This window comes from Aptenodytes patagonicus, chromosome W (genome assembly GCF_965638725.1).
Source record: "Aptenodytes patagonicus chromosome W, bAptPat1.pri.cur, whole genome shotgun sequence".
NCBI classification, from domain to species: domain Eukaryota; kingdom Metazoa; phylum Chordata; class Aves; order Sphenisciformes; family Spheniscidae; genus Aptenodytes; species Aptenodytes patagonicus.
The window spans coordinates 30,279,253-30,293,872 of NC_134981.1; the positions used below are offsets into that span (position 1 = coordinate 30,279,253).

Here is a 14,620-nt window from a genome sequence, read left to right on the forward strand (position 1 = left end):
TGAGGGTGGTGAAGCACTGGAACAGGTTTCCCAGAGAGGTGGTGGATGCCCCGTCCCTGGAAACATTCAAGGTCAGGTTGGACGGGGCTCTGAGCAACCTGATCTAGTTGAAGATGTCCCTGCCCACGGCAGGGGGGTTGGACTAGATGACCTTTAGAGGTCCCTTCCAACCCAAACTATTCTATGATTCTATGAGACAAACCAAAAGACAGACTCTTGTTCCAGTAGCAGTAAAAACAAGCTTTCATCTAATCAATCACAATTCTGTCAAGCATCAAAACAGCAAACATCCAAGAAATCAGGTGAAAGGTTAATAATATTTTATAAAGAGAGTGTTGTTTTTTTTCCAGTCATATAGGAAGAAGGCTTTTTGTAACACACAAGGGAAAGTTTGTAAATATATATAGCATATTGAGCAAATACTCTTGTGAGTTCCAAATACTTGAAATATTTCCAGAACTTCTGTACTGTATTTTACACAATGCACATACTTACTCTGTTTTGTTTATGTTATATTCATCAGTCTTTTCAGCATTGTAATTGAGGGGATGCAGAATCATAACTGAGAGCTTAAAATAACAGTAAATTGATCCTTAGTTAACTATGTTACATAAGTGAGAGTTTAAAATAACACTAAATTGATCCTCAGTTAATTATTTTACGTATCACAGATTAAAGAATAAAACCTGGCTTTCCATATATTTGGCACACATATATCCACTTATATTTTATAGACTATATCCTCATGAGGCACAAATCAGCATAGGCTCTGATTGTACTGGTACATTTGGTTTTAGCTGTAGTATATAAACAAACCTACTTATATGAGGATAAGGATCTAGCATCCTCCGACAAGTATATTCTCTTCTGCCTGCACATACAGCTTTCTGTTTAGCAGTTTCATCCCATGTCTAAGATTTGCATTTATCTTGTAGCCTTACCATCACAATAAAGCTCTGGTCTAACTGATTACTCATCATAACCCCCAAGTATTTTTCACTTACTGCTTTTTTCATAAACTGACAGTCATTTTGTGTACTCTGGTTCTTTCTGGAACCTCCATAGCACTCAAGACTTACTAAAACCAAAACCCATGGTTCAGATGGAATCCCTCCTCTCTTAAAACTTTTAAATGTAATATATCTGGACCACTGATTCAAAAATGTTTATCTTCATATCATTTGGCATTCTTCTTAACTTAGGTTGAAATGAATTGTGTCATTAGATGATAGGAATTTCTTGTGTAGCTTTGCCTTGATACAGAATAGAGTATTTGTCTTTTCTGATTATCTTAGACAATTTTGTCATTTCTCTCGAGTAATTAAGAGATTGGGGAATTTTTTTCGGTTTTGATCAATTTTAAAATTCTGCCTTCTTAGGACTTTAGCTGGCTGTGACTACCTCCTTGTAATCTTTTGTTTTCCATAGCAGTTTTCTACAACTCCTTATTTATATTTGCTACTATTCAGTTCCCATTTTTTCATTTCTCATTTACTATTGCTCTCTAATTCCCTTCCTAAGCCAGGTTAATTTTTGAATTGGTGCAGCTTTTCATCTTGAGTGTGGGATATGTTGTGAAATACTTCCTAGCTATTATTTATATTTTTCTGCTGAGATTTTTTCTTCAAACTGTTTTTTTTTATAATTGTTTCCAGCTCTGTGAAACTGTCCCTTTCAAATAACTACTCTGTTACAGTGTAAATGTATACTTTGTATATATATACATAGGAAAAGGTGTATTTTATATGTATAGGTTTATAGAAGTATGTGTGAATGCATGTGTATGTGTGTGGATATAACATTTGATTTTTTCTTTCCAAGTGTGTGCAGCAAAAATTTTTAGTTTCTTCCTTGGACTGCAGTTATGTGTTGCTGTGGTCTATTGGTCAAACTTTAGTTACCTTTGAGTGGGATATAAATAAATGCTAGCATTAAGTAGATCATATATATTTTGAAAATCAATGGGATTCATGCTCCTACATCCATTAAATGCTTTTAAAACCAGTGTATATAGAATCATAGAATAGTTTGGGTTGGAAGGGACCTCTAAAGGTCAGCTAGTCCAACCCCCCTGTCGTGGGCAGGGACATCTTCAACTAAATCAGGTTGCTCAGAGCCCCGTCCAACCTGACCTTGAATGTTTCCAGGGACGGGGCATCCACCACCTCTCTGGGAAACCTGTTCCAGTGCTTCACCACCCTCAGCGTAAAAAATTTCTTCCTTATATCTAGTCTAAATCTACCCCCCTTTAGTTTAAAGCCATTCCCCCTTGTCCTGTCGCAACAGGCCCTGCTAAAAAGTTTGCCGCCATCTTTTTCATAAGCCCCCTTTAAGTACTGATAGGCTGCAATAAGGTCTCCCCGAAGCCTTCTCTTCTCTAGGCTGAACAACCCCAACTCTCTCAGCCTTTCTTCATAGGAGAGGTGTTCCATCCCCCTGATATAACAGTATGTGTACTTAAAATAATATTTATAACAACTATACACACCCACCCATACACACATGCACAATATGGACAAATACACCTGCACACATACTATCAACATACTCATTTGTTTACCTCTTTTTGTTGTTTGCTTAGTACCCTACTGACTGATCCGTAGAGGACTGGACTTTTTCCTTGAGACAGAGACCATCTGTCTGTATAAGTGTCTTGTTTCATAGGTGGTGGCTTATTATTCTATAGATGGGACACCACTTACTCTGCTTGCAGGACAGAGAGGATTTGTCGCAAGATTATTTGGACATCCTCTTCTTCCAGCATTTTTATTTTTCAAATTATTTGAAATTGTCTTTGATTTAAGAAGAGTCCCATAATGCAAAGTTGTTATTGCAAGTAACATCAGTAGAGTGTTCGCACTGATTTCAGAAACTTGTCTTGCATAACTATACTTGGCTTGACATCTATGAAAAACTGTTGTGTCTTGCAGAATATTATTTCTGTTTCTGTCTTCTCTGGCAAGGACTGACTTCTCTTTGGAGACTTTTGACTGGATGCTCGCTAGTCTTATATGTTGAATTAAGGAGTCATCAGCCAATCTCTGCAATGTCCTGTAACACTCATTGCGTCATGACAAAAAACATTCAGGAAATTATGTGAAGTTCTTGCTGATCCTTTTTTCTTTGATAGTCACTATCTTCTTGTCCTCTTCTGCCTTCAGCTGTACAGAATGCTGTTTCCTCTTGCCATCTCAGGTGGTTGCTAGTTTTCAACCCATTTTAGGTTCCTGCTCTCTTGAGTTTCTGGACTGCAAGCTCCTGTTTTCTTTTGGAAGTGGAGGGGAGAAGGAAAGGCGTAGGTGCTTCTTGTTACTTACTGTTCTCCAGTATTTGGCAGTGTCAGTACTTAGCTTTCCTATCTCCAAATTGGTTCCTCCTGTTGTAGGTATCCCTTTTTACTTAATTCTGGGAAAAAAACAAACATGGCATATCTGATACATGTCATCATCCACTGCTAAGAATAAACATTGAACATAGAAATGATTCCTTTCCCTACAGGTGTCCTTTTTTTCAGCTCCTATATTCCTGCTCGATCTTTATAATGAGGTCTATGTACATTAATATATTTTTGCCTCCTATATATACAGTTATGATTTTTAAAAAAAACTTTATCCCAAACATGTGTCTTACATTTTGGTCTCCTCTGGAATATCATTTCACAGATCACTTTTTCTCTCAAAAGAGATTCTTCAGGTAATATTTTATTCAGCTAAAATTTAATTATTTCTTTCATCCCAGGAGAATGTTGCTGTTTGAGAGATGATGGGAGAAAGTATAGCTCTTTACATAGCTGAAGACATTAATAGCTTTGGAGACCGGGACAATGGCATTCAGATTGCAGCAGAAAAAAGTAGAAGATGGGATAATGTTTTCTGGCTTGTGGGGTTTTCAGATTTTTTGCTGTCTCATGCCTCTTCTTCATTAACTGGCTTTTGTATCTCATCTGATTGTTCCTGCGTCCCAGTGGTCTTTCTTATATTATTCTATTCTTGAATAAAAAACTTTTCTTCCTAAATGATGCAGTCATTTAATCTACAATCAGTCACTTACTAGGCTCTCAACATTCCTATTCTGCTTATACAGAATGAAGGTATGAACAGCTTGCTTCTTTTCTTATAGTTTGATCTGTGAAAAGAATTACTCATAGACCAATGATGAAGTATTCAAATGTCTGTTTGAAGGAGGATGTCCTTGAAGTTGTTGAAGTATGGCAGCCTAATCTAGTCTAACTGCTGGTTACTGTAATCTCTCCACCTTATCTTTGTACGTGCACAGACTGGATTTTGTATTTGCCAAATTCCTGATCTTTCCTGCTCATGACCCACCTGGCAATGCACTCCATGGAGAACCAGTGTTTTGTGATTCACATACCAATGTCCCATTATGCTTTTGCAAATGTTTCCTAACAAGCATGAAGAAAAATCTTGCGCATGACAACTTAACTGGAAAACTTTGCAATTATTTCTGTTCATTTGCAGCCGATATTGCTAAGGGTCATTAGCTTAATGGGCTGTTGTGTGCCTTTTTTTTCCCCTCCTACATCTCTAAAGAGTCCCTAGGACATTCTCCCATGAATCAAAGGGGGAAAAAAAGCAAGAACCATAAAGTGGATGATTGCTTTGGGAGTTCAGACCCAGAAGCTTTTAGACAAAACACAATACATTATCTTACAGAAAAAGTAGGTCTCAGATTGGAAGAGTATTTCAATAATGTGACCCCTCTGTGTGCTCTAGAATCTCAGTTTTCATTTAAAAAAGGAAGTCTTTAGCTCTTCTATGGTGTGGGCCAAGCACCCCCAATGCAGTGAGGGCTGCCTGAATGCTTTCTGACAGGTTAGAATAGCCTACGGTGAGCTCCATGCTGCCATGGTCTGGCTGCAGCAGTACCTGAACAAGCTAGTTTAAAATTAGTATGGATATATCCTCACTATATGTCTGTCTTTAATATAGTTGCAGTATGTCTTTCATATTCTTCCAAACAGTCTTGGATGACAGGCTCAGTAGTTTACCTTAAAGGAAACCTTGGAAAAGCAGATTTTCCAGAAGGCAGAAGGAGCCCAAAAAAAGGCAGCTGCCAAATCATGGAAGATGTTTGATAGCAATGGATACTGATAACTGGAAATATTTGAGAAGATAGCTTGTCTGATGAGAAGAGGAAATGCTTGGGATGCAGTAGCTAATTGTTCATATGAATAATTAAAAAAAACATGGATAAGAGTTGCAAAATGCTTATTTAAAACCTTACACTTATCTTTTTTGGATAAATTACAGATTTTCAAGAAATTAGAGAAAGAACCTAGTGAATTTAAAAAAAAATCTGATAGCACAGTATTAGCAGGAACAGGAGTGAAAAAAAGCTAACGTGTGGTAGAGCTTTTGAAGATTTATACACACTGTCTTTTTGGTAACAGTTTGGGTGAAGGGGTTGTCCTTACTCTATATGCAGAATCAGTGCTTTTTAAATCTGTTTTTTCTTTGTGTATCTTACAATTTGATATGTCTGTTACCTGAAGCCTCAGAATTAGGTCCTGTCTGATAATCACATGATAAAATTTAAAGCGGATGTTGTTTAGTTTGTGAACCAATAAGAGAAGGATTAAATCAAGTTTATTTACAGTCATGAGTCCGATCCTGCACAGGTTTAATTAAAAGGCAGTTCAGCTATGTCACTCGACATTAGTCAAAGATTTGTAATCAGTCTATAGGACTTTTTCACACCACAGGTGTAAAAATACCTTATGTAGAAACGTCTCTCCTGATACAGAATCAGGAATGGAAAAGAGGTGATGGTCAAGTCTTCACTTTTTAATAGTTTCTTAAATACCTTTATGTATATACTTTATATATTTAGCAGGCATGCCTGGTAACTTAAAAGCAGTCCATGGAGAAATGTGACATGCTTGCTATCTCTATACAATATAAGACGGTTCAACCTTGTTACCTTTTCCATTGATCCCTAATCCATTGTACCCTTGTTAAGTCATCTAGATTTGAACTGTAAATTCTTTTGCATAGAGTCTATTTGTAATCTGAGCAGGGTCTATTTGTTATCTGTTATGCAGTACCTTCTAACCTTTTGATGTAGTCAATTAATGTTATTGAACAATTAAGGCAACAGTATTGCACACATTTACGTTAATTCAAATGAGTTCTGAAGCTTAATTCCTTGTTTATAATGAAACATTTTTTGTTGTTCCTAATGAACATCCAATATGTGTTTAGAATCCTCCCTATCTACCAGAAAAGAAGCTGTAATTTTGCATGGTACCTGTAATACAAGAGCTGGGAAAAAGATGAAAAAGAAGAGAAATGCAAAAGGAGAAACTCATCTGCATATTGCTGCTAGGAGAGGAGATTTGTCTTTGGTGAAAACTCTAATATCATCTGGAATTAGTGTCAATGAACAGGACTATGCAGGTTTGAATATTACTCTCTTATGGACTTGTTTTATGATACAATTTTATATAATTTATAGTATATATGGTTTTATATATTTTGTGTAATTTTAATATAATTATGGATTCTTGATTTATGATATAATTGTGATATAATGTGATTGTTGAAACTATTAAGCCAGAATGCTGTAGAAAATATCTTCTCTTCATTATTGTTACATATTTGTTAAATAAACACAGGTTGTTTCTTTTAAAATATTTCATTCAAATGTTGTTATAACACACAATTTCAAAGAACACATAGGAATTCTTGGAAATACATTACAGTGATTAGCAAGAATGCTTTTATAACTACATATGAGTGCTCATAAATGCATACATGCATGCACACATTCCTCACATACAGTGTTTATATGAAACCCTTATAGCGATGGGGTATGTGATAAACCGTGGAGAGTCATAGGATTTTTGATGTTTTTATGACTGCTTGAAATTCATTTTTTCTCTCCTGATGTGTGGGATTATTGGTAAGAAAAGGTGTATCTACATATATAAATTTAGAATTCGATCCCAAACTTTTCAAATGGGGGAGGGAGGGGAGGGAAGGAAGTCATTCGACAAGTACAAGCACAATCAGTGAATCCCTGGATTTGTGTCTCAGTGTGGAGCGAATGCAGCCTTTCCTTCAGCAGGGACATTAATCGGGTCTTGCTCCTCTGCTGAAGAGCACATTTTCAGAGATATGTACGGAAAGTGGACTTGAAAGTTTGGCAGGAGAACTGATGCTTATGCACATGAATATATACACGTGAAGCACATTCACAAATCTTATTTCCTTAGGAAATGAGGACAAAAATCAGATGACAAGATTATTTTTTCCTTTTTTCTACCTAAATGTATAATGCATTTCTATTTTTGTAGTCTCAGAATGGATGGTATTCTATTCTGGATCCCCTGCAGACTTGGTGTTATAAAATGCCACTGGGTTTAGAAATCAGACTATTAATATTATGCTTCTGAGTTCTTAGATTCTTTCTACTCTATTGTTTTGTTTCTTTTATTATTTTTAGTAGTGTATTAGAAAATTGGGCAATGATTAATGGGATGAAATTTAACAAGTCCAAATGCCAGATCCTGCACCTAGGACGGAGTAATGCCGGGCACAAGTATAAATTGGGAGAGGAGTGGCTGGAGAGCAGCCCTGCAGAAAGGGATCTGGGGGTGCTGGTCAACAGCAGGCTCAATATGAGTCAGCAGTGTGCCCTGGCAGCCGAGAGGGCAAACCACGTCCTGGGGTGCATCAAGCACGGTATAACCAGCCGGTCAAGAGAGGTGATTATCCCGCTGTATTCAGCGTTGGTGCGGCCTCACCTCGAGTATTGTGTGCAGTTCTGGGCCCCACAATTTAAGAAGGATGTGAAGGTCCTTGAATGCGTCCAGGGGAAGGCAACAAAGCTGGTGAAAGGGCTGGAAGGCAAGTCCTATGAGGAGCGACCGAGGACTCTGGGCTTGTCTAGTTTGGAGAAAAGGAGGCTGAGGGGTGACCTCATTGCTCTCTACAGCTTCCTGAGGAGGGGAAGTGGAGACGAAGCAGTTGAGCTCTTCTCCCTGGTATCCAGTGACAGGACGCGTGGAAATGGTTCAAAGCTGTGCCAGGGGAGGTTTAGACTGGACATTAGGAAGCATTTCTTTACTGAGAGGGTGGTCAAACACTGGAACAGGCTTCCTAGAGAGGTGGTCGATGCCCCAAGCCTGTCAGTGTTTAAGAGGCATTTGGACAATGCCCTTAATAACATGCTTTAACTTTTGGTCAGCCCTGAATTGGTCAGGCAGTTGGACTAGATGATTGTTATAGGTCCCTTCCAACTGAAATATTCTATTCTGTTCTATTCTATTCCCTTCTATTCCATTCCCTTCCATTCCCTTCTATTCTATTCCCTTCTAGTCTAGTCTAGTCTATTCTATAAGTAATTTTTTTTCCTGGTTAATATTGGATACATTTTTCTCTAAAGTAAACTGAATTACACAGGGAATAATTTATCTTAGCATTTCAGGATGATTTTTTAAGATTTATCTTAAAGAGAGTAGTCCATTGTTTATAGCACAGCAAACACAGCAAAATGTATAATTGCTAATTAGTGATCTGTGTGGATGTTTTCAAATCAGATGCATGCTGTATGTGTCATATTGCTTTTATTAGGTTGGACAGCAATTCATGAAGCTTCCAATGGGGGTTTTACTGAAGCGATCTTAGAATTACTGAAAGCCAGTGCTAATGTTAACAGCAGAAGTCTGGATGGTATTTTGCCAATACATGATGCTGTTTCTGGCAATTATTTGGAGGTACATTTTTCTTTTATATTAGGTTTCCTGAGCCTGATTTCCAGGAGTGGGTCAGCAAAGCAAAATCCTGGTTTATATAAGGAAAGTCAAAGTTACTAATACATTTTTAGTGTAGATTTGCATTTAGGAAATAAACCAACATTCTTTGAAGTGATCAAAATTAGAGAAAGAATTATTTTTCAATAGTGAGAATTGACTTTTTCAGTCCAGTGGACAAATCAGAACAATTCAGAAGCTCCCCATGGTTCTCTCCCACATTTTGGCCTTTTTTAAAATAATACTGAAACATTGAGCATTTTCAATTTGAGTTTTAAAAAGACGTTTTGAGTTAGATAATATTCCCTTTAAAAGAAACTAAAAGCAAGCATAATTAAACTCTCAAAACATCATTTAAAAAAGAAAATCAGAATGTTTAGAGACAAGGAATAGATTTTTCCAAAATTTAACCCTTTCAGACAAACATCTTTGCCCGATTTGAGCGAAAATCAATGAATAATTCTGGTAACGCCCACACATCCATTTTTTGGCAAATAAATGATCACTCAGAATAATTTCATTAAGCTCTCACGAATACACCTCCTGTTGAAACATATGGGAGTTGAATAGATGGATCAGAAGACAAAATACTGCCAAAGAGAGCAGGGATCTTTTGTAGGCCAGAAAAAGAAGAAAATCTTTGCTGGTTAATGAAAAAAATGGTTGATTTTTAAACAGCAGGCTTAGGGTTTTTCCTTTACAAAAAAGACATTCTTTACAATGAGGGTGGTGAGACACTAGAATGGGTTTCCCAGAAAAGTTGTGGATGCCCCATCATTGGAAGTGTTCAAAGTCAGGTTGGATGGGGCTTTGAGCAACCTGACCTAGTGAAAGGTGTTCCTGCCCATGGCAGGGGGGTTGGACTAGATGATCTTTAAAGGTCCTTTCCAACCCAAACCTATGATTCTACATTATGTAAAATCAGAAGTAGCTCCACTGAAGTGAAAGAAGTATCACAATAACCAAATAAAATATCAGATCTAATATTTAAAAAATACATTCAGTCATAATTTTTTCCCTTTTGTAAATTTTTCTGAACCATAAATGTTTTCTTCATTCCTATTTAAAAATATTTCAATTTACTGTTAAGGAAATCCATCTCAACTTAAATTTTATTTTATGAGTGTGGGAGAGATGGTGAAGTCTTTTCAACAGTCAAAAGAAGGAATAAATTTCTAAGAGCACTTAAGATTGCATGGATCAAACAACAGTCACCTGCCAGTGGCTGCTCACAGGATTGTGAGTGGTTGTTTTTAAAGAGCCAACTGTCAAAAAATATTTCTGGGAACAGTTCCCATAAAAAGGTAACCCTACATGGGGGAGTCTTACTGATGGTGTCTTTCAGCTGTATGTAGTTTGGGTTGTCCTTCATTTCAGTGAGAACATGACAAAATTATATTAGCAAAAGAATGAGAGAAAATCGCTGCTATAAATAAACACTACATCTGATGATACATTTTTCCTATATTAAAAGCTGGGGGATTTCTATAGGCACTCAGAAAGCTCACTGAATTAGAAGTCCAGCATTTATGCAGGAGAAATCAGTCAGAAAGGGAGCAAGGAGCTGGGATCAGAAAGGCATGACTGCTAGCAAGGTGGCAAGGTACCTTTGGAAGAGTCACCTCATCCTGAATCTCAGTCTGAAGGCATTCAAAGGTACAAAGCAATAGACCGCATAAGTTAGCACAACAATGTTATGTAGAGAAACCAGAGACAATATGTTAAAACATTGCTATAAATAGTAACTGGGTGATCCCTTATATGCCTAGTCCACGCTGCAAAGCTATTGCCTGTAGGTAGGCTTGAGAGTAAAATTAAGCTCACTAGTATGCTTGCTTTCTGTACTCTTAGATGATGGCCAGTTTAAATCAGCCCTAAATAATCCATACTCTGCTGAGAAAAAAAATCAAATTCAGAATGTGATGATAAGCTGGACTGTTGAGCATTTTGTATGTCTGTGCCCAGTCCATCCAGACCCCAAAATAAGGTAATGAGTCTTGTGTGTAGCTAGGCTATTGTTATAACAATACCATAAAGATGGTAGGTTTAACGACAAGTTGTGAATTATTTGTGTATTTTAATGGAAAAATGAGAAGTGTAAGATACAAGTCTGTGTTGATAAGAGCCAATTAAACTTGTTCGTTTAACTGGGACTGCAAGTGTAACAAGTTTAAGGGTATCTTATTTGGACCTTTATTATTTGTGACTTATGATAGATACAACACATATGGTTGTATTATAAGTCCACAACAAGAATAATCACAGTACAAATAATAATATATAATAGGCAGTCAGGATTCTACTACAGCACGGAGCAAATCCCTGTGAGAGGGACAGTTCAGGGAAAAGTGCTTTGGATGAAGCTTGTGATGATGAAATGAAGGAACTGCTGAAGTCTTATGGTGCTATGGACTCTGTACTTCCTGTTGAAACTGTTGAGGTTACAGGTATGTTGGTTTCGTAACGTAAATCATAGGATTACCTTGTAGTCTTAAGGAAAAACTGAATATTAGAATGCTGCTGATTTGCAGAGCTGCATATTGCCTGGCAATTTTAAACTCTATTAACTATTAACATGAGGTGTTTTTTTCCTGAGAGAATCTGAGGAATAAGGACATATTTGGCTCTTCAGATTTTTGTTATCATCCATATAATTTTCTTGTATTTTCGAAAGTAGTAGCTTTAAAGACTATTTCCTTATGCTACCTAAATTTGATCTCATTTGCATTTACAAGATATTTTTTCATAGTGTGATCTGCCATTGCATCTATGTAACCTGTATTAGCTAATATCTAACCTATTATGCTCCTGCAATTTCATTTTAAATTCTATTTATTTTTTCTTAATTGCAGAGAGAGGAAATATCCTTCTAGATCAAGAAGATCAAAACGTCATTGTTACGAGTGCTGTAAAAATGATGATGCAGCTTTGGAGCCACAACATAAGAAATACAGTATGGTAAGTATAGATAATAGAAGAGTTTTGTTATACTGCTTCATAGTGTAGTACTGTATAGTATCATTTACTGACTGAATAACATAAAAATATCATTTAAATAACTAACCCTTTAAAATGTATCTAAAAAACAGCATCATGCTCAGTAAACTGTGGCTTAGAGTATATGATAAGTTTGTATATTATCACTTCTCTCTGTTCATGATTCCCTTACACTTATTGTACAAATAGTAGTCAACACATATATATTTCTTATTGCTTATATGAATAGAAAAAGGTCAGGAATCCTGAGGCTTTTCATCACATTTCCAAAATGGCTCTTTGAAAGTGTAATGATTTTTCTTCATGATAATGAAGGTATTTAGAAATTGTTTAATCTTAATTTAAAACAGCCGGGAAGATTTTTGCACAAGTTGTATGTTAGGAGAGCTCTTATTGATATCTGTAGGCTATGTCTACATTGTCTAGGTGAAGCTGTCATGGTAAAATTCACTGTCTAATCCTTGCAGTGCGCTCAGAGGTGGGATTCTGAGCATGGACTGGTTTGAATGCCTGGGCAAAACCAGGCTGTGACAGCCCCTTGGCACTATGTACGTCTATCATACCAGCGTCCCCATTGCCTTTATACAGCAATTCCCTGCCTGGAACGACTTGAGTCCACCAATACTTATCCTGCAGGTCGTGCATCACGGCCTGTGTATTATACACTGCACTTGGCTCTACTTCTTACTATCATTTCTGTATTTGTCAACAGGAGTCTGTCTCTGCCATACAAGATACAGAAGAGAAGCAAAAAGAACTGTTGCTACTTGAATTGAGAACTTCCAAAGATGCAGGTAGATGTAAATTCTGCTGTTTCACTTTTTTTTTTTTGTAAATATCTAATATAATTGTTTTTAAAATAGGATTGCAAGTAATATATTTGAATATCTCCTCTGGAAAATACAGCTTGAGAAAAAGATTTTAATAACAGTTCCCAGATAAGTGTACTTCCTGAAGCACTTCCATTTTACATAGGAATGAATATGATAACAAACAACAGAAGCATGCCGCTTGGAGGCATGTGTTTCAAGTCAACCTAATTATATAAAAAGGGATCATTAGATAAGAATGCACACTGTTACCACCATTCTTCAGTGACAAGTACATGAGATTCTTCTGGAGCCTCTCCATGATCAAGAACAGCTATGTATGTCAAGTAATGGATGCAGCATTTTCATTCTAGTGCGGCTGCACTTTCAGGAGCCTAAAATAATTTATGAGGGGAAAAAAGAAAAATCTTAAGGCAGACACTGTGGATGATGGGCAGTTTCAGAAATGCTGGTGCCTGGAGGTGTAATTTGTCTTAGGCTATCAAATCTCAGTTGAGATTAGTCTCAAGAGCCTACTAAGTGACATTGAGTTCCTAGGAGATCACGATGGTGGTGCTGTGTAGCAGTTTGAGTATTGTGTCTGTGCCATGACTGTTCAAGTGGCAGAGCTTGCTGCAGGAAGGCCTTTGACCAAAGCCTCTCTCCCCAGCTGCCCTTGCCATCTAGGCAGGGCTGTTTACTTTGGAGCAGCTCATGCCCATGAAACAGTTTTGCTCCCTGAGAGAAAGGAAAGGTATTTTTTTTATTTCTTTCCCTGAAAATAGCCCGGAGCTTTCAATTTATATTTAAAATAGTCAATTTATCCCTTTAAAAATAAATGTGGAATATGGAATTATGTAGATTTATGGCTTCCAAGTCAAAATTATGGCATATGAGCTGTTAACTGAAATTGGTATATTTTCTTGAAAAATGTTTGAAAAACAGATAAATGATACAATAGGCAAAAGCCTGTATGCATGATAAAGCCTTATGCATGATAAGGCTGAGACCTATGCAATTTCATAAATGAGGAAAATAAGGAGTATCAGACTTTTCCTGTTTAGGAGTATGAGAGAAATGAAAATGATGATGTGTTACCACTACTGACAAATGCATTAATAATCTAGCACCTATTAAATTAAATCATAGTTAATACTTGTGAAGAGGCACAAGAATGAACAAGGACATAGAAGTATATTGGCAAAACTTATAGAATCATAGAATCATAGGATCATTTAGGTTGAAAGGACCTTTAAGATCATCAAGTCCAACCGTAAACCTAACACTGCCAAGTCCACCACTAAACCATGCCCCTAAGCGTCACATCTACACGTCTTTTAAATACTTCCAGGGACGGGGACTCCACCACTTCCCTGGGCAGCCTGTTCCAATGCTTGATAACCGTTTCAGTGAAGAAATTTTTCCTAATATCCAGTCTAAACCTCCCCTGGCGCAACTTGAGGCCATTTCCTCTCGTCCTATCACTTGTTACTTGGGAGAAGAGACCGACGCCCACCTCGCTACAACCTCCTTTCAGGTAGTTGTAGAGAGCGATGAGGTCTCCCCTCAGCCTCCTTTTCTCCAGGCTAAACAACCCCAGTTCCCTCAGCCGCTCCTCATAAGACTTGTGTTCTAGACCCTTCACCAGCTTCGTTGCTCTTCTCTGGACACACTCCAGCACCTCAATGTCTTTCTTGTAGTGAGGGGCCCAAAACTGAACACAGTATTCGAGGGACGGCCTCACCAGTGCCGAGTACAGGGGCACAATCACTTCCCTACTCCTGCTGGCCACACTATTTCTGATACAGGCCAGGATGCCATTGGCCTTCTTGGCCACCTGGGCACACTGCCGGCTCATATTCAGCCAGCTGTCGACCAACACCCCCAGGTCCTTTTCCGCCAGGCAGCTTTCCAGCTACTCTTCCCCAAGCCTGTAGCGTTGCATGGGGTTGTTGTGGCCGAAGTGCAGGACCCAGCACTTGGCCTTGTTGAACCTCATACAGTTGGCTTCGGCCCATCGATCCAGCCTGTCCAGATCCCT

The 14,620-nt window shown here is 37.7% G+C and overlaps 1 pseudogene; it reads left to right on the forward strand.

Moving 5' to 3' along the window:
* LOC143172223 (uncharacterized) overlaps window positions 1-13,012 on the forward strand; it is a 67,990-nt pseudogene extending 54,978 nt beyond the window's left edge.
* The last annotated feature ends 1,608 nt before the right edge of the window (window positions 13,013-14,620 follow it).